Genomic DNA, 22,437 nt, shown 5'->3' on the forward strand with positions numbered 1-22,437 from the left:
TTTTTAATGGTTTAAGGTCCAAACAGTATGTAGTAGAGTTCTTCTATATAGCCAAATTATTTTTCTGTGGTTTGGCCAACCAGCTGGATCTTAATTGAGTCTCCATTGAATACAAACCTCTGGTAATAAAAGCCAAGCATCTTGTTCTGTTCTTGCATTATGAATAGAGTGTGTGAATGCTGATTACAAGGAATTTCTGCTTTGTCTCAGGGGGGCTGTGCACGTATTATAAGCATAATTTTACTACTTGAACAGCGGTAATTTGTTTTGCAGGTTCCTGGAGATTTGTGATTTCAAATCCCTGGCCTTTATTGAATTTAAATTGTTTCAAACGTATAAGTCTGTATTTTACAATGCGCTGCAATAGACAATGACAAGCTTCATCCTGCAGCACATAAATGGACCTCAGTTTTCAGGAGCCAGGTCAGTGAAAGTTGAGTTTTAACGGGTTGGTATAGTTTATTGACCTTTCTGTGGTTCCCTGAAAATATTGCACTGTCAAAGGGTCAAGGATTTGGCTACTGACACTGATTTGTCCAACCAAAATATAATGGAGATGTATGACCATTACTATACAGAATCTATATTGTAGAAGCTAGAACTAGAAATGCATCTTTTTCTTTACAAGTTTATTCTAAATGTAAAAGCAGGCCATTTTGCAGGCGAGCCCAGCTTGACATACATGAAATTAACATACCATTGATATAAAGGTAAGTCCTAGGGCTGACATCATGGTATATTTCACTCTACTTTGGGAATTCTATGCTAGAGTATTGAGATCTCTATGAGAGATAATACATAGCTAGGAGTGCTAATTAAGCATGCACATATGAAAAATGTATCTCATGCTAGGTAATCTACTTAAAAAGTGTGACTTTCAAAAGTTTAATTGAGGGACTGCCAACATTTTTAGCTGGAGGTCAATGGGGAGATATGAATCCATAAGACTACTGCACTATTCAGAACCATGCAAAAACCATTAGGAGTAGGACTAGATAGTCAGAGAATTAGCAGCCAGATTTGGAGCAAACAACAGCCATAGCTAATGGGAGCATTAGAACCTGCGCAGATTGGAATCTGTCCAATTAAGAGATGATTTCTAGTTAGTCCCTCTATTTTCCTACACTTTACACATCCTCATTACATTTAATCATTCTGAATTTATTTCTACCAAAACAAATCTTATTAAATTTTTTTAATGATTGAAAAAAATAAATAAAAATGATTGGAAAAAGATATGTATGAATTCTTTGGACAGCAGTGGCATGTAAAACTCATCATTAGCAGAATTTAGTTTGTCAAATTTCTATAACTGCAGCTTGGCCCTAAATGTAGCTAGATAGATTCATATTAATCACATCTATTATCACTTTGGATAAAGCCCAAGAAAAGCTATCATTTATTTATCACATATTGCATTATAAATAACTGTGCCGATTACTGGTTTCTGAGTTAATGGCTCCTTCTAGGAAACACACATTCACACAGCTTCTGGGATTTGTAATTTACAAAGCAGAGAAAAGAACACAGATTTTAAAACAAGCACTAGCCAACTTTTTTTTAAAGAACTCCAATGAACATTCTTGTCACCCAAATCTTAGAAAATCTACAAATCTTTTTATGAACTAGAGTGTGCAGCCTATGTTCCTTATTTCACAGCTGAGTAAGTTTAAACAGAAAAAATGCTCATCCTTTGAGATACAGTGAATGCTTTCCTTAATCTGCACCCTTATGACCTGTGCTTTCCGTCTGCATGCTATAATAGGAAAGGGTGGGAATGGAATAACAAAAAAATGCTCTTCTCCCAAAATGTGTTGAAGATGTAATCTGCTTTGCTATTTTATGATCCAAATTGTCAATTTGCATGTTGTGCTGGGGAAGAGTGGACATGGACACTTAAACAGTTACAAAGGCTTAATGAGCACACAGACCCCTGTCGATTTGGGGAAAACAATCATTTGTAAAGCAGATTATAAAAAAGGTCCAATGTTTAATTTTGGGTATAAATATAATTGCCCTTTTATAAAGGTGATATTAAGTACTGCCACACATAACAACCAGTAGGAGAAGAAGATGTTTTGTGCACCAATGGTGATCCTAAAACCCCATTTCTCTGCATGCCAAAGGTTGTGTGCTTAAAGGCTCCAGTGACCGAAATCCGTCTCAATTCTTGACCTTTTTACCATGGGAGAACCATTGAAACAACTTTCAGGTCTTCGGGTCCATGACAATAATAAACTATATTCACAGCATGCAGTATTTTTGCATTGTCGTCAGTAGGAAGAATGCCTCATACATTGTTGACTTTGGACAAGATGGCTAAAAAGATCTATGGTATCAGTGGTATCTGACCTAAGAGGCGAAAAATGCCTATTGCTCAAGGAATCCATTTTTTCAATCTTTCCTACCCATCTTCTTCTGTCTTTTGAAACCGTCACTACTTCCCACACCACTACATATCTCCCATCCTATTGTGTGTTACTTCCCCCACCTCCTAGATTGTAAGCTTTTTGGGGCAGGGTCCTCCCCTCCTGTGTCACTGTCTATATTTGTCTGCCATTTGCAACCCCTATTTAATGTACAGCGCTGTGTAATATGTTGGTGCCATATAAATCCTGTTTGATAATAAAAAATAATAATAACCCCTAGCAACTTCTGGAGGGATCATATGGGTTCACAGGTTCTTGGTGGAGGAACACTGGTCCAGAGTCTTTTCTCACATCTGACATCCATCAGATGTCTTTATCACCCTGATATAGATTAACTCTGTGGCCCTCAATACCAATCTGATTTTAGTAGAAATTTGAATAAATGTGGATACATCAGAACAAGGCCACCAGTTGATACACTACAAAGTTATGTGGACCTCATATCCCAGTGCCCCCCCAATAAACTGCCATTCCGTATCAATACTAAATTAAAATTTGATCAAGTTCTAATTTCAGAGTGCCAGAGTTGATAATACATATTCATTAGATTTAGCGTCTTTAATTTTAAATCCAATGGTACTGGTAAAATGGAGAAAACATTTTGAGATCTAATGACTTTCAATATGTTGAAAAACCTGGATCTGGGTTACCTAAAAGTGCTACCAGAACCATACACCCCCACAACCATCCTCTGATGTGTTAATAAATAACAATGTTAATTTCAAGAATCAACCTAAAATATATAACATATGGGCCTTCTCTCATATAGCCCCAAATCTATGGAACTCGCTTACCTTTACATTGAGTCAGTGAGGCTCCAATGCTAGTCAACTTAAAAAAATGCCAAAAAAAAATTGTATATTCCTGAACTTAGAACATATAATGTATGCATACATTGCTTTATGTCCCCTTAGAGAAAAGTGCTATCAAAATATTGTTTTCTAAAAACATCTAAGAGCGTATGGCCAGCATTAGGCATGAAAATATTCTGTCAAGAACATCATAGAAAAGGTCAAGAGATAAACTGATATTGTTCTAGGAGAGAACTGAACTGCATGATAAATTATCAACTGGTTGCAGCAACCCATTTAAAGAGTTATAGTAGAAAAAGGAAAAAATAACAAGGTTACAGTGTCCTGTATAGCTGCCGATTTCCCCAGATTCAATTCCTAGTGACAGCTTCCATAGCTCCCAGCAATACGGAGAAACAAAATCTTATTACTTTGCAATGCAGAGAGGACATCAGTATGTTAGCGTCACTGCGGGATGTATCCAAAGCTTCTGGATGGTTATATCTGCCATATAAAAAACATGACTATCTTCTGTTATACAGCACAGAGGAGACCATCCTTATGTCATTTTACAGAGGCAGAAATGTCATTTCAGCTTTAAAAAATTGTTAGGAAAACAAAGACAAATGTATCTCTGAGGCTTCGGTACAAAGTAATATATAAAGGAAATCAAAATAAAGGACAGCTTGGAAAGAAACATGAAACCAGGAGTTCCTAACCTTTCTGTGGCAGAGATTCAAATGATCTCTGAGAATCAACTTAGTGGCCTGTGGTTCAGTTCCTCATTAATAATAGACTTTTTTTTCCTTTTACTGTCATCTCCATTGTTAAATAGGAAGCAGAGAGAACACTGCAGTCTTAAAAGTTATGTGCAAGTCAAACAAGAAAATTTCACATTTATATTAACTTGAAGGCTGAGGCAACCTGCTTGGCTTGGCTTTCACTTTAATATTCATCACTGGTAAGCAGATTTTATGAATGACCATGAAAATTCTAGCATGTTCTACTGTCCCAGCACCGACTTTTCTGACCTTGTAAAAATTAGACCTTGTGCTGCTGCCAGGGCACCCAGACACCATCCACCTAACATTTCAGTCTTGCCTGGCCATTGATACATAGAGAAATCTAGAAAATCGGCATGAAAACTTGCATGCCAAAAATGGGGGTATTATAGTAAACCAAGCAACAAGCATCAGAAGATATTACCGGCCCAGATTTTTTGGTAAACTTCCTAAAGCTTGTTGCTTGATTTTGAATAAGCCTTCTTTTCTGGGCACATGACGTTAAGACAATTCTTTCCCTAATTTTAGCATCTTCTCTTAGCCCAAAATAGAGCCTTAACATCAGAGCTTGAGATGGAGGTTCTAAAACACAGAATAATGTGACCAAAGACCAAATAACCGACTAGAGGCCCTGAAAGAAGCTTGATGAACCTAAATGAAAAAGAGTAACAGGTTCCTGTGGTAGAATTTGTGCTGCACCACCTAGGAGATGTTATTGGGGTTCAGCTTGGCGTTCTCATCCTTGGCATCTTTGAAGTGAAGCATATACTGGTTTGCTCCTAAATTACCTCCGTGGTAAGCACAGGTCTATCTAGCCTTTAAGCAGATCTAGAGCTTGAGGATGTACAAAACATGGTGATGGTGTCAAAGTATATCAGAACAAAAACTGAAAGAGATGTAAAAGAAGTGGGTGTAAAGTGCAAATTACTGAGTTTAGATCAAGTTTGGGCTGTTTTTTTGGAGTTTTTTTTTTCCAAGATAATCAAAATGGATTTGTTTTTTTAGGCTAGCTCATGTAAAGTAGCATTTTTAGTAGATTATCTGCCCCAAATGTTATTGAATTTTTAAGGAAATGAACCTCTAGGGCATCCTAGGCCCACCTAAACCATGAGTTTCAATTTTTCGGGGTTAGTACTTTAACACAACCTTTCATCCCACAATGAAATGTGCATGTCTATATCACTCCACATCACTCTACTGGGGGTACCCCCCCAAAAAAATAACTGACCCAATATCTGTTCATCTTTTATGGGCGATATGCCCATAAAGTTAGCAAATCAATAATTTTATGCTAAAATCTAAACCCCAGGGTCCTATAATCAAATGAGTTTTGCTACCATAGTTGTAGATAAAAGGTGGTTCTGGGGTATTTCAAGTGGCAGACAGACCACAACTAAGACGAAGCTGACTGAAAATAATGGTGATCAAAATAATAAAATGAACTGTAATTAGAATATATTCTGTCAGCTACAACAATTTCCTAACAACAAAAGCACTGAAAAATCACCAAATATTACACATGCCTAAGTGTTGTCCACTTTTAACAAAACTCACTCTAATTGTGGGAGCTGGATAGGGTGGATCATGCAATTATGGGAGTGCCTGAATAAAATATAATCTGGTTTAGAAAAATTTTAAGATTGGAAGGCCAAATTCTAGTTGAAACTCTTATAATACGCCCCATTCATATTTAGCTGGAAATCTGAAGGTTGTACTTATCTACAGCTGAGAAAGCAAAATATCTTAAATCTACAATACATTTGCACTTTCAAAGAACATGTTTTTTTTCAAACAAACATCCAGCTTGCAGCCTCTCATCGGGTCTTCTACACTGTGGTGATATATTTAGCATTTTTATCTTTTTATTCACAGTGAAGGTTATTACTTTCGACTGGTGGCAATTTTTTAACGCTTAATTAAATACCAAAGATAAGTGAGGATGCTGGTGAATGGAACATTCCAAGCTTAAGAAGAACTCCAGGAAATACAAATGGAACTTAAACAGTTATAATGGCTGCATACATTTGTGGATGTTTCTACGTGGTTGTTTCAGCCTAAAGTGTAAAGCCAATCACTTTTCTGGAGCTGAAATTTCCTTTGCGGCAATCACTGTAACACAGATTTAATTGTGTTGTAGAAGCATTATTAAAAAAAAATACATAAATATATATATATCCAAAGGAACATTGGTGTTCATTGGTGTTGGACCACCTTTAGCTTTGCTTTTGTTATACATGCACAGTGGTATGGTTTTCAAGTTTATGCTATGCCACAACATTTATTTCTAACTAGAGTTGCATTATTGGATGAGATGGAGGGTTGTACAAAGATTTCTTCACATGGGATCTTCTCGGTGGGGTGGTGGTCGATCCATGTGTGAAAATGATGTTTTGAACCACTCTTTCAAAATTTGAGCCCAAAGGACTCTGGCATTGTCATCTTGAAATGTGCCATTGCCATCAGGAAAAAATAAACTAGTGATGGAAAAACCTGGTCATTCGGTAGATTTAGGCCAACCTCATTTTTGGGCGAATAACGTTGTTGAACCTAGACCTGACTAATGAAATTGACCTCAGATCATTACACTGTCCACACAGGTTTAGGGACTATATGTAGGCTTGAGCCAAGTAGTAAATATGTATATATTTATATATATATATATATATATATATATATATTTATATAATTATTGGACTGTGAACATGTAAATTACTATGCAACTTATGTAAATCAGGAAAGGATTTAGGCAGATTGGGGTCCTAGGAAATATGGCAACCCCCCCCCCATCAATTGACTTTAACACAGATTGCACAGTACACAGTTGCACAGTACACAGTACACAGCTCTAACCAATTGTGCTCTTTATCTGGTGTCATGAAAAGTATGAAGGTTGTAGCTTTGCCCCTGGACTTTCACTGGGGCCTAGGCTCCTGCCAAGGCATGCTATGTGAATGACTCTGATGTGAAAATATAATATATATGTAATGTGTAAATGCATTCAAATGTATTTAACTTTGCTTCTCCCTTGTAGGGTTGTAAAATAATAATATTACTGATTTACCCTTACTGTTTTCTTCTGAACTGCTGCATTGTTTGCATTTGCAACTGAAGGTAAGTATAACAGTTCATAAAAAGTACTGAAATGTGAGGCTTTTTTCTTGCAGTATAGAGTATAACAAGAAAGCAAAAAAAGAAAGTTAAATCACGCATACAAGTAAATTTGTGTGAACTTAGCCTAAAGTTCACTTTTAATTAGCTTGTATTTTGAACAATGAATCTGTAAAATTCTTGGTTGTGGTACGTCTTGGATAGGTTGGGTATTTTCACTTTAAGGCACATCTCTGTTGACAGCTTGGACTGCCTAAAAAATAAACACAGTATTTTCCTGCCCAAAGAACTTTGTGTGAGTGACGATCGCTCAAGGCAGTGTTCCTGAGCTTTAAATCTCTAAAGCTCTTCTGTTAGGAAATCCTTACAATTGCCTATTGCCTGAGTGCTATTAAAAGGCATTGGAATTCTCCTTCGGAATGTTATGAATTTATTAAAATACAGGAGCCAGTGACAGGCAATAACGGTCATGATTTGCCGTCCTCGGCGGCCTTTACTGTAAAATTTTCTACAATTAAGATTAATGAGAGAATAGAGTCACCCAGTCATCAGTCATTCTAGATACCCATGGACGTGGGACTTGTCTGTATATTTCATGAACAGGCACAACACAAGCAAACTGTAAAAGATGGATTTGGTTTAAGCGAGTTAGCGAACAAGTGGGATGCTTTTTATTGCCAATCTCATGCCTGGTACGGGTTGCTACAAACTCACCAGGGAGACAAGGAAAGAATTTTAAAGAAGCTGTGAAGTCATAAATATGATCCACATTTATTTCAGCCGTTATGCTGACAATGGGAGGTTATGTAGAAAGCGAGGAAATTAAACCGCAGAATACTAATTCCTGGCGGGTTAATAGCTAGCTGCCATGTTTCCTACAGCTTTTTTTGGCTAACAATTAACAAAAACCACAGTAATGAATGCAAGATGATACACATTCCATTGATCGGGAACCAATACATACATATACATATATACAATATATAATGTATATAAAACAATCAGTGCATGGATTTTATCACACACATATATATTCGCAATACAACATTATTTTAGTTCCCTAACAAGAAAACTGCATTTCCTCCCTCCAAACACAGAAGCCACATGCTCCATCAATATGTGGAAATACCAAATATATTCATCAGCTATCTGTTAAGTAGAGGAACAGGGAAACCTATATACTGCCGGGGTTGAAGTGTTTAAAATAAACCTGTTGCTTATGTTGCTTTACTCTTACCCAAATGTAGAGTATATTGGTGTAGAGAATAGGAATGGAAATATTGAGCCTGATTGATTAAAGACTGGACAAGACTAAAATGGGTGAACCTGGAATGGATTTGGTCAAGGATTGAAAACATTTGCCATATTTGCTGGATTACGCATATTCACCTATAAAGTATATACTGGAGAGGTATACTGTATAGCCTAATTATCCAGGCTTGGACAGTTTTGATTAATCAGACCCAACTGGCCTGATTTATTAAATATCTTCAAGGCTGGAGAGGATACACTTTTATCAGTGAACCCAGGTGATCCATTGAACCTGGAATAGATTTCCTAAAGTCATTTTCCATTTGTTAGCAAATATTTTCAATCCTGGACCGGATCCGTTCCAGGATTTTTGGATTTCTCTTGGAGAGTTTTAGTAAATCAGGCCCAATATGTCTATAAGTGGGTATCACTTATATAGTCATGTATTAGGGCAAGGGTTCTTAATCACTGGTATCTATGCTCCTTGGGGTAAGGGGGGGTCAATGAAAGGGGTAAGGATTTGGATGAATGACAAAAAAAAAATACAACATGATTTTCCATTTTTTTTAAAAAAAATGAAATTAAGGTAAAGAAATTTGTCTTGATGTGTCAGGTGCCATGTGAATGGATCTCAACTCCATTTTGTGATTACATAAAAACAGCAGAAGTAATCTAAAAAGTTGTAACTAGGGTGTATATTTGTGATTCACCATTTTTATAAAAATAAATGTAACAAAAGCATTGATTTTTTTCAGCTCTTCAGTCCTTTTCTTTTTTATATGAAGAGTAACATCTAACTGCTGACATCTTTGAAGTCATACTGGTACTTAAAAGGATTGGAGATCATAATGTTTTGACAATCTGGTATAACAGGAACTTGGTGCCCTCAAAGGTTTACCTTTTGTTTTGAATTGTTGTGCCTTGAGGCTCATAGCTATATACTGTACCTGAAATGTTCCCCCGAAGAGATTTTAAGGAAAAGTTTGTGATGTTACTATTGTGCTGCTCACTCTTATCCTTGTGGGAACGGATAACAAGGTTCTGCAAGGTTCTCCTTGTTTCTGCTTTATCCATTCTTTGGACTTTTTGAACTTTCTGTATCTTTCTTGCTACTTCTTGAATATCGCCCCAAAAGCCATCATATCACCAGTCATTAAGGTGACATGACAAAGTATTTTCACCTGGAATGCTCCTTTATGCCTCCCTCCACAAAATGACAATGTGCAGAGCAAGGCATTGTAAGAGTCCACAGTTCATGTCCTTTTTAAGAACCTTTGGCTAAGGGCATCACATAATCAAAAAGTTATAAATATTGGAAAGGCTTTTAAAGCAGGAAAGTAAATTCATTAACAAGATGGGGAATCTCGCATACAGTAAAAGATTAGAAAAACAAAATACTTCTCTACAAGAGATATCTTAGAGGCTACTCAATTAATGTGTAAAAATGTATCCAAGGTCAGTAAAATTATTGGGCAAATTAACATTTTTTTTCCAAAGACAGCACAAAAGACTAGGGGACATCAGCTAAATATGATAGAATGTAGATTTTATCATTATTTTAGGAAGGGGTTCATTATGAAAAGAACAGTCCAGCTATTGAAGGCCCTACAGCATGTGTTAGTAATGGCAAATCAACAATAGAATTTAAACAAAGACTAGAAGATTTGACTATTATTAATGATATACTAGTAATACCTATTAAAGAAATAATAAAACAACAAATATATTCTTGCAGAGTGGCTTCTCCGTACGGCATGGGTTAAATGCTTGTCTATGAAGGAAGTACAAGTTATGGCAACAGTTCTTTTTAGAGGTACCACAGACCTAAGCGAGCATTTAACCAGGATAGAAGCCCTACTGCAAGGGTTATTATTATTTCTTTTTGAAGTTAGGTTAGGTTGGGTTTAGTTTTAAACCATAAAATGGAAGAACTTCAGATGATGGAAGATTCAAGAAACGTATATGACTGCCCTTTTGGACAATCCCACTTTTTTGGACAAATTGGCAATAGTTACACAAGTGGTTTTGTTTTGCCCTCCTACAAACTAAAACTGAAGCTATAATAAATAAACTTTAATGTGCTTTGAAATAAAGTTTTGGGTAACCCAACAACTAAAACCCTATATGATTTTGATGTAATTTCAAAACCATTTTTTAAAATTTTTCTGTATGTGTGTAGACGGGATTTAGGTTGGAGTTGATGGTATTAGTGTAACATCAGTTGGAGACACTCCACTTAGGCTACATGCACACATTAGAGTTTTGCAGTTGGAAAGAATCTTTCACTATTCTTTTGAACGGCAAAAGACTGAAGGATGCATGAAAAAGCTCTGTGCATACATCGCCGTTCTGCTCTATGGAGAGGGAAAGACTGAGCGAGCGGCACCCTCCTGCACTCTCTCCCCTTCACTTGCATCAAGGTTGTTTGTTGATCCGCAAGGACTCGTCCGATACTAGTCGTAAAGCGATAATCAGACGAGAATCATCTGCTGTGTGCACGCAGTAATCCTTAATTTATTAAAGGTAAAAGTTTCTAACCTTCATTTCACATGCTTCAAGCAGCTCTCTATTTGTATGGAAATGGATGCCAACGTAACACAGTTGGTACAGACCCCAATTTTATAGCTTTAATGCTTTAAATGGCAATGATCGGTTCTAGTTTCCCAGTTGTCATGCAGCATTGTCTTCCTGTAATATTATGTTCTTTTCAACACACACTATGCAGGTATTATCCGCTGTCACCATCAGGAACCCCACTCTGAGAAATGTCCTGCAGCCATTACTGAAGTGCATGTAGACAAAAGGGAGCTGCAATTACTCCACCGGAGATCAGCACTACTGAGCTATAGCAATAATGGAAAAAGTTTCAAATAATATATTATTAAATAAAAAGAAAAAAGTAATGTTTATGATACACCTAGCTTTAGCAAACAAATTGTGTTGAGTTAGGATTTATTTTTATTTTAACTATATATGAAACCTTGTCATATTGCCAATAAGTCTTTATGTTGTGTGTATGATTTATTTTTTCTATATTTTTCCAGCAGGCAAAATCTTTAAATATGATTGAAACAATTCTTACTGCAAAGATTACTCAACATGCTGTACCTGTGCTAGGGATAAAAACAGATCATTGGCACTCTGGTTTCTTTGTTCGGTGTGAAGTGCCAGTTCGGCAGTCACTGACATAAGTCACAATTTTACAATTTAAACAATTTTAAGATTACAGAAAAACAGCTTGATCTGTAATTTGCTTTCACACCGAGTTTTAGAAGGGAACAGGTAGGACACTTGACTTCCTAACAACATTTCCTCAATTTACTAAAATATAAAAAAAATAGAAACTTCAGCGCTGCTTCACGGCAGTTGCTTGGCTGAGCACAAAATTGCAAAACTGCTCCAGGCAAAAAGGAACATCGATCAGGAATCTCATAAGGCAATCTGGTAGTCACTGCAATTGTGCTATAACTAACACTTTCACTTTGTACATGAGCTGTAAAGTTATTTCTTAAGTAAAAAAACATCTCCAAATAGTGCTACCTTCTAAATAAGTGTGTGAATATTTATCTTTCCCACTGCCCATTCCACTAGAGTGCAACTTCATTTGAGAAATCCTCCACTAGAAAACCACAACTGAATTTCCACAACTGACTTTTTTCTGGGTCCTCCACTTTTTTTGGTTCCTATTTCCGACCTCCATGTGGAGGTCAACAGACGGAATTTGTTAGTGAGCTTGGATACCAAACATCCCATTAATCCACCATTTGAAGGCCAATAAAGACATATGTGTTTGATGTCGAGGTTGGGTGACAACCATTTATGACTAGGTCACACCAATACTAATTTCAATACTAAATTATTTCTCTAGCCACTCCGAACTATTTCTCCTTTTTTCCAAATTGGAATTATTGGCATGGACGTGTTGCAGATGTTTCTCTTCGCTAAGGAAGCCTGAAAGGCGAAATGCGTCGGGACCTTGAGATACATTGCTGAGTTTTATGTTCACTATGTGTATTTGTACTGCATGAATATTTTGATGTAATCACAACTACTAGTCAATCATGCATCAAGATTAGTTGTTTTATGCTAAACATAACAACTCTCATTTTATATCACTAAAATACAATTGCACTTCAAAACTCCGCCTTAAAAAGCCTGCTTTCTTTTCTCACTTTAAAACCATTTATGCATCCAAAGATACAATCGAGAAATCAGTGTCAATATAAAGGATCAGGAAATGGGTTTCTTGCATGGTCAACACAAGAAATATTGTTAAGAAAAACAAACATTTAAATAAGAATATTAATTCAGCCACCAATTTTAAATGAAAAGCTTTGTTAGATTATTTTCTGCTATGTAATACCCTCTTAGGTAGTTGTCATTAGATCAGGTGTCTCCATGGCTGAATTACCCACACCGATCATTGTGATGACAACATGTGTGGATGATAATGATCCACAACACAAAGAGAGGGTAATTCTACCTAAATGGAACACAAACAGCAATAAAAACCTGATCGAGGTTATAATTATTCAATTTCTTATAGATTTATAGATAGGCTTATAGATCTTCTCTAAAGAACTATATCATAATTCTGTTGCTAGTGGAATGGTCAACAAAGTGGGTGTTGCTTAACTCTATAGGGTTTATAGTGTTCCAAGCTGCCCTATTTGCTTTGTTGTAGTCCAGATAAAATAAGGCCTGGAGGAACACTGATGAGATATCACCTTTGATTCTGCCCTCTCATTTACCCCCCATATTCAGAACATTTCCAGGTCCTGTCACTTTCACCTACGCAACATCTCCAAAATCCGCCCCTACCTGTTTTTTCATTTTAACATGAAAAGGGGGGGCTGTCTTATTTGATGGCCCTGCCTTATCATCGGGGAAACACGGTAAATACATGGATCCAAGTAAAGCTTTGTCTCTAGAATATGTTCTTATATTTGGTCCAAACCAACAAAGATCTTTAGTAGAGGGATAAAGAATGGTATATGCCAAACCAAGGAAAATGTTTTATTTACACAAAAAGAAATTCAATAATGGATCACCTTCCTAATTATTAGATGACCTTGATGACCTTCTTAAGTATAATATATATATATATGTATAGAAAAAAAGACATACCATTTAAAAGGATACTATAGTGTACCTAAGACAACATTAGTTACCAATGTAAAAATACATTTTTATTCTGATTTTCTTTTAGATTTTTATTTGCTTGCTGATTTATATATTCATTATTACAGCCTACAAAGGTTCCATCTGCCCTCCATGAGCATATCAAGGAACATGATTAGCTAGATAGAACTGTTTTCATACTTGGTGTTGGTTGTAAAGAAAAACATATTGTCAGACCTAGAGAATATATCAGACCTATATTCCCAATTTCATTTTTACCTCCACGTATCAATATACTTACACATATCAAAGAATGAACATTGCTAATGAAACCTTTCCTGGTACCACTGATTGGATCATATGCCATGGCACTGCTCCCCTCTTGTCTTTAACAAGCTCAGATCATTCATGTTTTGGCAAAGCCATTGTCACTGAATCCACATTGTCACTCATCCACCCATGTCACCAGCACAGGACAAATACCAGGCAATCATTTTTTTCAGAATAAAGAAGCATTTAAACCATATATTTTTTGGATAGAGTGGGATATTATCCCTCACATTTGCCTCAGAAACAGCTTGTCCCCTTTTACTGACCTCCAACCCACCGAAAGCAAATATTAAATTGATATGGAACTCAGAATTTGAAATTAAATTGAAAACATTGAATACTGTTTGTTACTTTTCTTTTCCCACTGACAGGGTACCAACTGCTTCTTTGCATTGCCCTATCTTTTAGGATACAATGGCGCCACAGACAAGCTATCAATTTTTGACCACCAAGCCCTTTATTAAAATTGTTGTAGACAGGAAAGGCACCCTTTTATGTACCCACTCAATCGGACTGCAGTTGTCTATATATGTAACCTCCTTTGTGGGTACACAGCTTTACCCAAATTGGCTATTCCTTTCACATATTGTAGGTTGTATGTGGGCCACTTTTACATCCACTGGGACTCAACCACCTTCCTACATTGTCTTTTTAGTGATCCAAATCTAACCAGCACAGAGAAAACTACAAATGCTTTATAGGACGATTTAGAAAGCTCTTTATCTTTTGTGTGAGATTTCTGTCCATTCTGTTCTTTTTTTAAAAAAAAAAGAAATTTAGCAAAGTTCTATAAAGTTTTTTTTCACAACAGTTTCTGATACTTTTTTTCTCAGTGTGGCTGAAATACATTTAAAGTGAGCTGAGTTTGCAGATTATGTTTCGTATTCGTGAAGTGTAGTCTGAGCTTTTACACGCCCAGAGGCAATGTGATCATTTTTACATTTAACTTCACACAGCTGGAGCCGAGCGCATTTCCCAGAGCACAACGCACAGCCTGGCTTCTGCGCTCACAACCAAATGACTGCTTTTCATCCTGGAGATGTAAGAGGGAAAAAATATAATGACTGCAGACCTGGATATTTAGAGGACAAAACTTCCACTCAGCACAAGTCTCTCTTCACATATACCTGAAGGTTTTTAAACAAATGAGGAGCTAAGCTCCTAATGCTGACATTAAATTCTAGACAAAGTTGAACTTGTAAGTCAGGACAATCAAGATACCAAGATTTGTAAATGATAATGGCATTGTGGCTCAGGGAATAGCATTCTAGCCTTTCAGCCCTAGGGCCTCTCCCTGTTTTTGCATACTAGTAGGTTAATTGACTTTAGAGTGTCAGCTCCTCGGAAGAACAGTTAGTGACCTGACTATTGACTCCCGTCCTGTAATACATGGTGATAATGGTCTAACCTTTGCCCACTATATCCAAAAGAGTTCTTGGTAAGGCGCACACTTCTATAAAGCATTAAGGTCTGATGTACTTCAAGCAGAACTGAACTCGTTGGTGGGTGGTGAGCTTCTATCACATTCAGCAAGCATGCCTAGCACACTTGCCAATTATGGCATATAATCTGTCATCATATGACCTGTCATCACTGCATGAACTTAGAAAGGCGCCATCTTCACCAATGGGTCCAAAGTAGACTTTTGTGAAGACAGCAATCTACAGACATTGGATACCAACTATTGATGCAACTTTTGTGCATGTTTTTCCTTTGACAATTAGTACTACCTCCTTGGGACTATTTTCTTTCCAGAGTTTAGGTCAGCTTTAAAGTGGCCTTAACATAAATTGTCATTGTTGAACTCATTGTAAATATTGCTAATTACTTGGATGTAAAGCAGATCTTTTGACTTCAGCAATCCCAGTCACACATCTGAATTAAACATGCAGCTGACTATGATACAAGTTGTATTGCTATGACCTGAACTTCTGAGCCGCGTACTCTTTTTTTCTGGGTAAGTGATTCAGATGTTAAAGGCAGGGGATCAGGACACCAACCAGGCAAACAGGAAGTTTTAGAACCAGATCAGAAATGGCAGCTTTCCTAATTCAACTTTAAAGATTGCTAGGAAAAAATGCCTAAATGCTTTAGTAGACAGTGGCACCTTGTATGTGTTTCCATTCTAAATCATCACTAATGACTAAAAAGCCGATTTATTTTTTTCCTGTTCCTTTAGAACGCTTTGAATTTGGTGGGTTATTGGCCCTTTAATAGGCAAAGCTATCTGCGAGGTACCTGTGCCGCTGAAGGGTTCATGCATTTGAAATAGCTCGGGGGAATTTTTCAAACCATTTGTAAAAGAAATGAAAGCACTTGGACTTGTGGTTTATCTCTGTCAGGGAATAAAAGGAACATCCCAGGGGATCCGATACACACAAAAGACATCATTGTGCCTTTGCCGGACCATGCTCCGCTCAGATCAGCGGGCTCTGCGCTTGGCATGCAGCTCTATTCTATACGGTTTCTTATCTCTGCAATTTAAAGCAGAATTTAGAAATGCCAGCTTTTCCTGTGCATAGAAATCACTTCCATGATCTCCTTGTTCTTTTCACATTCATGTCTATAAAATGTGTCTGAAAGAGCAGGGACACGATATACCCATTCTGTGTGATGCTTCCCTATAGAACCCGAATATTTATGAAGAATGGATCAACTGGAGCGTTAGAAGCTAACTAGATTCACCGTTCTGGTGAATATGTGTCAGAGAAGGAAATAAAAAGGACAGAGAATATGAAATAAAGTAGAATAAATGTTACAGAAATATAAACTTGCACTCCAGATATTTCATATTTTAAAATGAACCTTTTGTGTGTGAAAATGTAAAGCCCACATACTTTGAAGGTATAAAAAAAAATAATAATAATACCCATGACTTCTGGTTGCCTCTGTAGAGGAGTGATGTTATCAGATTCTGGGAAAGATGAGGACCCCAAATCTCAAGATTCTCAAGACACCCCAGCACTAAAAAAGGAGTGAATTCCTGCTTGATTGGGGATTCTCACCTTTCCCTGATATGATAAGACCCAATGGCATTACCCTGAACCAAAAAGAAGCACCCAGAAGTCAGGGGTAAGTATTTTAAAATGTTCATGAGTTATGTTAATTTTGCTTTTCTTTAGTTAGGCTACAAAATAAGCAGGTTTGCATGGTAAAGGCCATCTTTAAAGGCTAACCCCATGCACATGTACACCTGTACCTGGGAGGAACAGCACAAGGTGCCAGTCAGCTTTGCTCCAATGCTAACGTGTTAAAAAAAAAACTTGCTGACAGAGGAAGGGGACCGGAAAATTAGCTAATCGGTGTTGCTTCTCCTTTACTTGTCCATTAACAGGCTGGGGGAGAAACAAGACCAGTAAGTTCTACTTATCTACAAGTTTGTGCTTCTTGGCACAAAAGAGTAAATCTTAGCACAAGTTGGATGGAAATACAAATATTTTGGCAGGTAAAAACACTGCAGTATATGAAATTCATTTGTGTATTCATCGTTAAAAGGAATACTGAAAATAATTTGTAAAACTCCGAAAAAATTCAGACTACTGGTACAATTAGGTTTAGTTAACTTAAAAAATAACAACAAACTTAACAACCTGTATCTTATAAATCTCTGAAATGTTTGGTTATAAATATTCATTATATTTTAATTTTTAGTAGTATTTTAAGTCAGCAGTCCACACGCCTTCCTTTAGAAACCCCTGGAACATGGGAGAGTCGAAATGACTTCATTAAATTTAATTAAAAGAATCACACTCCTTCCTGGATAATTAATAATGTCAAAAGCAGCTGTAGAGCCGGACTGATCAGTACATTTACTCCTCTAATTGACAATTTCTTTTCTAGAAAAACAGTGCAGGTAAGAAAAGAATGAGGACGGCCTGATTTCCTCTATGGTCACAAAAGGTTATCCTGGTGTTCTTCCTGAGAAGGTGTTTAATTAGAAGTGACCCACATAAACAAGAAATTATTGAAATCAGCATTCTTCTAGCTCACATAATAATTCCCAGTGTGTGGCTACTGTTCTCATGGCAAAGCTTTACAACTGAATGTACATCAGTCCACTCCAGAATAGGATTGGAGACTATAACTCTCATTTCTTATATGTTTAGGTGAGTCTCTAAAAGAGATTTTTCTTCCTCTACCCAGAAGGTTGGTTATTTGTTACTGTTTTTGCTGTATGTGTTCCTGCTAGGGGAAAGTTTCCTTTAATTCTTTTGTGGCTACCAGGACCTTAGTGATAATACAGACAAAATACATCTAACCCTTCTATACTCTGCCCACAACTATAAAGACTTTTGTAGATCAGGACTGTTCTTCTGAACTTGACCAGCGGACTCCTATACAATTCAATGACATTGAGTCAAGTAGAAAAAAGACATAAGTCCATCAAGTTCAACCATTAGGAAAATGAACATATCCCAGATAAAACCCTTATAAACATAGTTGATCCAGAGGAAGGCAAAAAAACCTTGTTCAATTTGTTTCAATAGGGAAAAAAAAATATTTCTGATTCCATGGGCCTGATTTATGAAAGCTCTCCAAGGCTGGAGAGGATACACTTTCAGCAGTGAAGCTGGGTGATCCAGCAAATCTGGAATGGAATTCTTCAATTCTTCAGTAATTTGCTAGCAAATGTTTTGAATCCTGGACCAGATCCATTTCAGGTTTGCTGGATCACCCAGCTTCACTGTTGAAAGTGTATTCTCTCCAACCTTGGAGAGCTTTCATAAATCAGGCCCTATGAGTCAGTCAGACGTTCCCTGGATCAACATTCTCTGTTATCTTTACTTTAAAGCATTAATACCCAGTTATATTCTCTGCTTATAGCATCCAGCTTTTTCTTAAAGCAATCTAGTATATTAACTATTAGTGTTTAGTGTTTTACTTTTTATTTCTCTGGGTAAAGAACGTCCTATCTTAAGGTTTGCATTGCAGGCAAAGCAAGTCAAAAGCAACTTATTGTCTTTTAATCCATATACCAGTGCCCCTGTGCATTATGTGGGTTCATTATTTGATGACTACATCGGCTTTTCATGTGTCTTCCTTAATGTATAATCCCATTTGTGGGGTATATTAGCAAAGACCTAGTTTGAGACACCTGTTTTAATGTCAGCCCATGAATACTAGCACAAGTATGTACATTCTTCTGTAAGGACATCATTCTGCCTTAAGGCGGTACTATGTTTGTTATTCACTATTCAGAAAAAAAGTATGTACTGTCTTGGTTCACCATTGTGGTAATAGACATATAGAAGAAAGTATTGCGCCCACTGTAAATTGTTCAAGTTTGCTGGTAGCTTTGTCCATGTGGTTTTTATTATTTATATTTGACAATGGAATATTTCAATAAAAAAGTAAATGGAAAGAGAAATGATTCTTCAACTCTATTAAATCTGGCATTGCTAGACATAAGAGTCATCTTGAAGGCCATTGTGTCCTTCCATTTCTTTTCCGTACTTCTTTTGTTATTACTTCTTGTGTTTTTTTTCCCTTTACTCTCACATCTCCATTTAAAATCTCCCATACCATTTGTACCATCTATGTTACCCTTAGTTATCCCCCTCATCTATCTACCTCATCTTATAGATGCATGGTTTTCTCCCACCCTTCACTCTCAACCTCATTTTCCACCATCCTTCCTCACCTATGTAAGTAATTATTTTAGCAAAGCCCAACTGCATGCAAACTTACATTAGACTGGGTTTCATTTCACTCCTTTTTTTCTTTACTGTATACAATGGCTATGTTTTACCTGCTTACCTAAAGTCTCTAAAGGCACTTTTCTGAAACTTTTTACCAAGGAGGAACCCTGGAAATACTCTTCTTGAAAAACCCTTTGAAAAAACAATTCATTGGAAGCCAGTGGAAAAATTATACCTTTTTTCATTGGTCAGTGGAAAAATGCCCCAGTTTCAGAGATGGACAGGATGCCATCCTTATAGACAGATCATTTGTGTCATGTTGCTGGTTTTTCCATGTGGTACTGTCCCCAAAACTATGCAGCCACCATAAAATGTTAGGTCAACCAACCACAACCCAAGGAACCATGGAAAAAAAACAAAAATGATTGATTTAGACAGTATCCCTTCTTTTTCTTCAGTCTCTTATTATCTGTTTCTTCTATTGTAGCACTATGAAACTCAATAATTCAAATAAAAATGATTGAAACAAAAACAGTAACAATTCTATGTTTCCCAGTAATAATATTCCATCAGCTGCCTCTATCAACAAACACTGTCAGTAGGAATATGCCACCAGTCACCCATTAGCAGCAACATTCCATGTATATCCAACAGATAAACATAAAACTTCTAGAGCCATCTCTAATATGCCACAAATAGATTGTGCAACAGGATACTCATAAGCAATTCACTTTCAGCATTGCCATGAATCATATCCTGCACACATTCCTAGTGTCCATCATTATAACCATGCTACAGATCTTCGCAAATAACCAAAAAATAGCAAGTGCTGTCACACCCAATGGTAGTCATGCTACTAATTACACTATTTCCATCAGTAATGCCAATATTATATTAATGACAGGGAGTCATTAATGCATACAGTCATTTTCTGAAAACATTGGTAAATACTTAAAAAAAAAACATCTAAATTAGTTTTACCTTGGCTTGATTTTTGTTGAATTTATGGCAAGCCTCCAACAACTACCAAATCTACTATCCAAAGAGAGTTACCCTATTGCCCACTGTGCATATTACACAACCAAGATATAGACAAGCCTAGTTAATACAAATAGAAACAAGTCCAGCTACAAAATCATTAAAATATGAATCAGGCTTTACCCAACAGATGTTTTCCTCTTGCACGTCAGCGCAGCTTGGCCTTAGACTGTTACATTTCCTTTATAAGTCACTGAGCTTCTGTTGTAGAATCTGTGTCAAAAGAACAATAGAAAGAAAAGTTATTATAATACACTGTAAATGAGAACATCTCCCTTGCAACAAAGCATATATTCAGATGAACAAACTAAAAATATATATAATAACCAGTGTTGCTGATGTGAGCTGCTATATATTTATGGAAAAGCAGCCCATGCACAATACAAACTTTTCACACTCAATAAAAGTACTGCATCGAGTTCCTCAAAAACAGTTCTTTGTACACAAATTTCACTTAACAGAGATTTATATGACAACCATGCTGATACTGTTTAAGAGAAACTATACTCAATATTTCACCACGGCTTCAAAAGTTTGCCACACCAGTATTGGGATGGGACAGAATCCTTTTTACATTGTTTGACTTACCCTTGGAACTGGTGCCAACTAGATGTCTGATTGGGTAATTCAGCAAACCTGGGATAGATCTGGTCCAGTATTGAAAACATTTGCTAACAAATGGCAAACAACTTTTCTCCAGCCTTGGATAGCTTTAAGAAACAGGCCCATATGGAGAAGTTAGGAAAAAGGAAAGGTTGAGTTATGGGCTAATCTTAGCTTTGGTGGTATACACAATGCTGACATGCAGGCACAATGAGGTGTCATTATCCACGGGATCCTTGATTGCCAAGTCACAGGCTGCTCCGTGGGCCCTGGATCCGGCTGTATTCCTTACCTACCATCGTTTATTTAGGACAGTGCAGGCCCTGGATGGGTAATTTTAGCAATTAAGTTATCATTGAAGTTAATGTAGACTAAGATGTGATATTCTTGGATGTGCTCATGAATTTCCGCTGCAGCCTCTAACCTTGTGACTTTTTACAAAGTTCCAACATAAAGTCTAAGGCTATGTTTAGAAATGTGGTGAGGCAGCGGTGTGGTTACTGATTCCTCATGCCAGTAAACCACTGCATGGAGGGATGCTACAAGTTGCTTCTTCTTGCAGCAGCCTCATAGCGAGTGATCAGGGATGGTAGTGAGTGGTACAGTATTGCCAGCTGTCAAATCTGCAGACATTGATTTGTTAGAAACTAGCGCTATGGTGCAAGTGACTTGGCAATGTGCAAAGAGGCAGGAGCAATGTGTTATTGCGTGATTCTTATGCAGGTCTAAAACTACTTTTACTGGGGTAAGGAGACTAAGAATAAGCATCCAATTGCCTGCAGCAGACTGAATACATCACTCCAATCTAGACCAGGGGTTCCTAACCTTTTGATGACTCCAGACCCCCAATGGATTGTCCAATATGGTCCCATACCCTTGACTGTCGAAATAATCATCACCATTCCTTATATTAGTTGCCAGTATGAATTCTAAATATGTCAACAGCTTGAATTTACTGTACTTTAGATATGGATAGCTAGGAAGAGAACATGAAATAAAATCATAAGCATCGAATGCTCTTGAAGATTCTATTCCATTCCATTCATGTACTACCCAAGTATACCTTAATACATTACATAAAATAAATACTAGTACCCAGAAATCGAGTCCCATACCCAGAGAATTTGGTTCCCATGCTCCCAAGGGGTATGGATACCACAGGTTAAGAACCCCTGGTCTAGACAAAGTCACTGGTGCTAAATGATGGCTTTATACTGCTAAAATGTACAGAAACTTGTTTTGGTGCTGTATATTATGACATGCATACAGACTGGTAAGACATTTACTGAATGGGCCATTTTAACTACTTTTTAAACTTATAATATGAGGTAATGGTGCTACAAAT

The 22,437-nt window shown here is 36.9% G+C and overlaps 1 protein-coding gene across 5 annotated transcripts in view; it reads right to left on the minus strand.

Moving 5' to 3' along the window:
- Positions 1-22,437, minus strand: part of KLHL29 (kelch like family member 29) — a 642,275-nt gene that overhangs the window by 415,185 nt on the left and 204,653 nt on the right. For all 5 annotated transcript variants that reach the window (XM_072407482.1, XM_072407479.1, XM_072407480.1 and 2 more), the window contains one exon: positions 20,613-20,702. The gene's annotated coding sequence lies outside the window, so the exon portion shown is untranslated. The remainder of the gene's footprint in view (positions 1-20,612; positions 20,703-22,437) is intronic.

This window comes from Pyxicephalus adspersus, chromosome 4 (assembly GCF_032062135.1).
Source record: "Pyxicephalus adspersus chromosome 4, UCB_Pads_2.0, whole genome shotgun sequence".
In the NCBI taxonomy this organism is placed as follows: domain Eukaryota; kingdom Metazoa; phylum Chordata; class Amphibia; order Anura; family Pyxicephalidae; genus Pyxicephalus; species Pyxicephalus adspersus.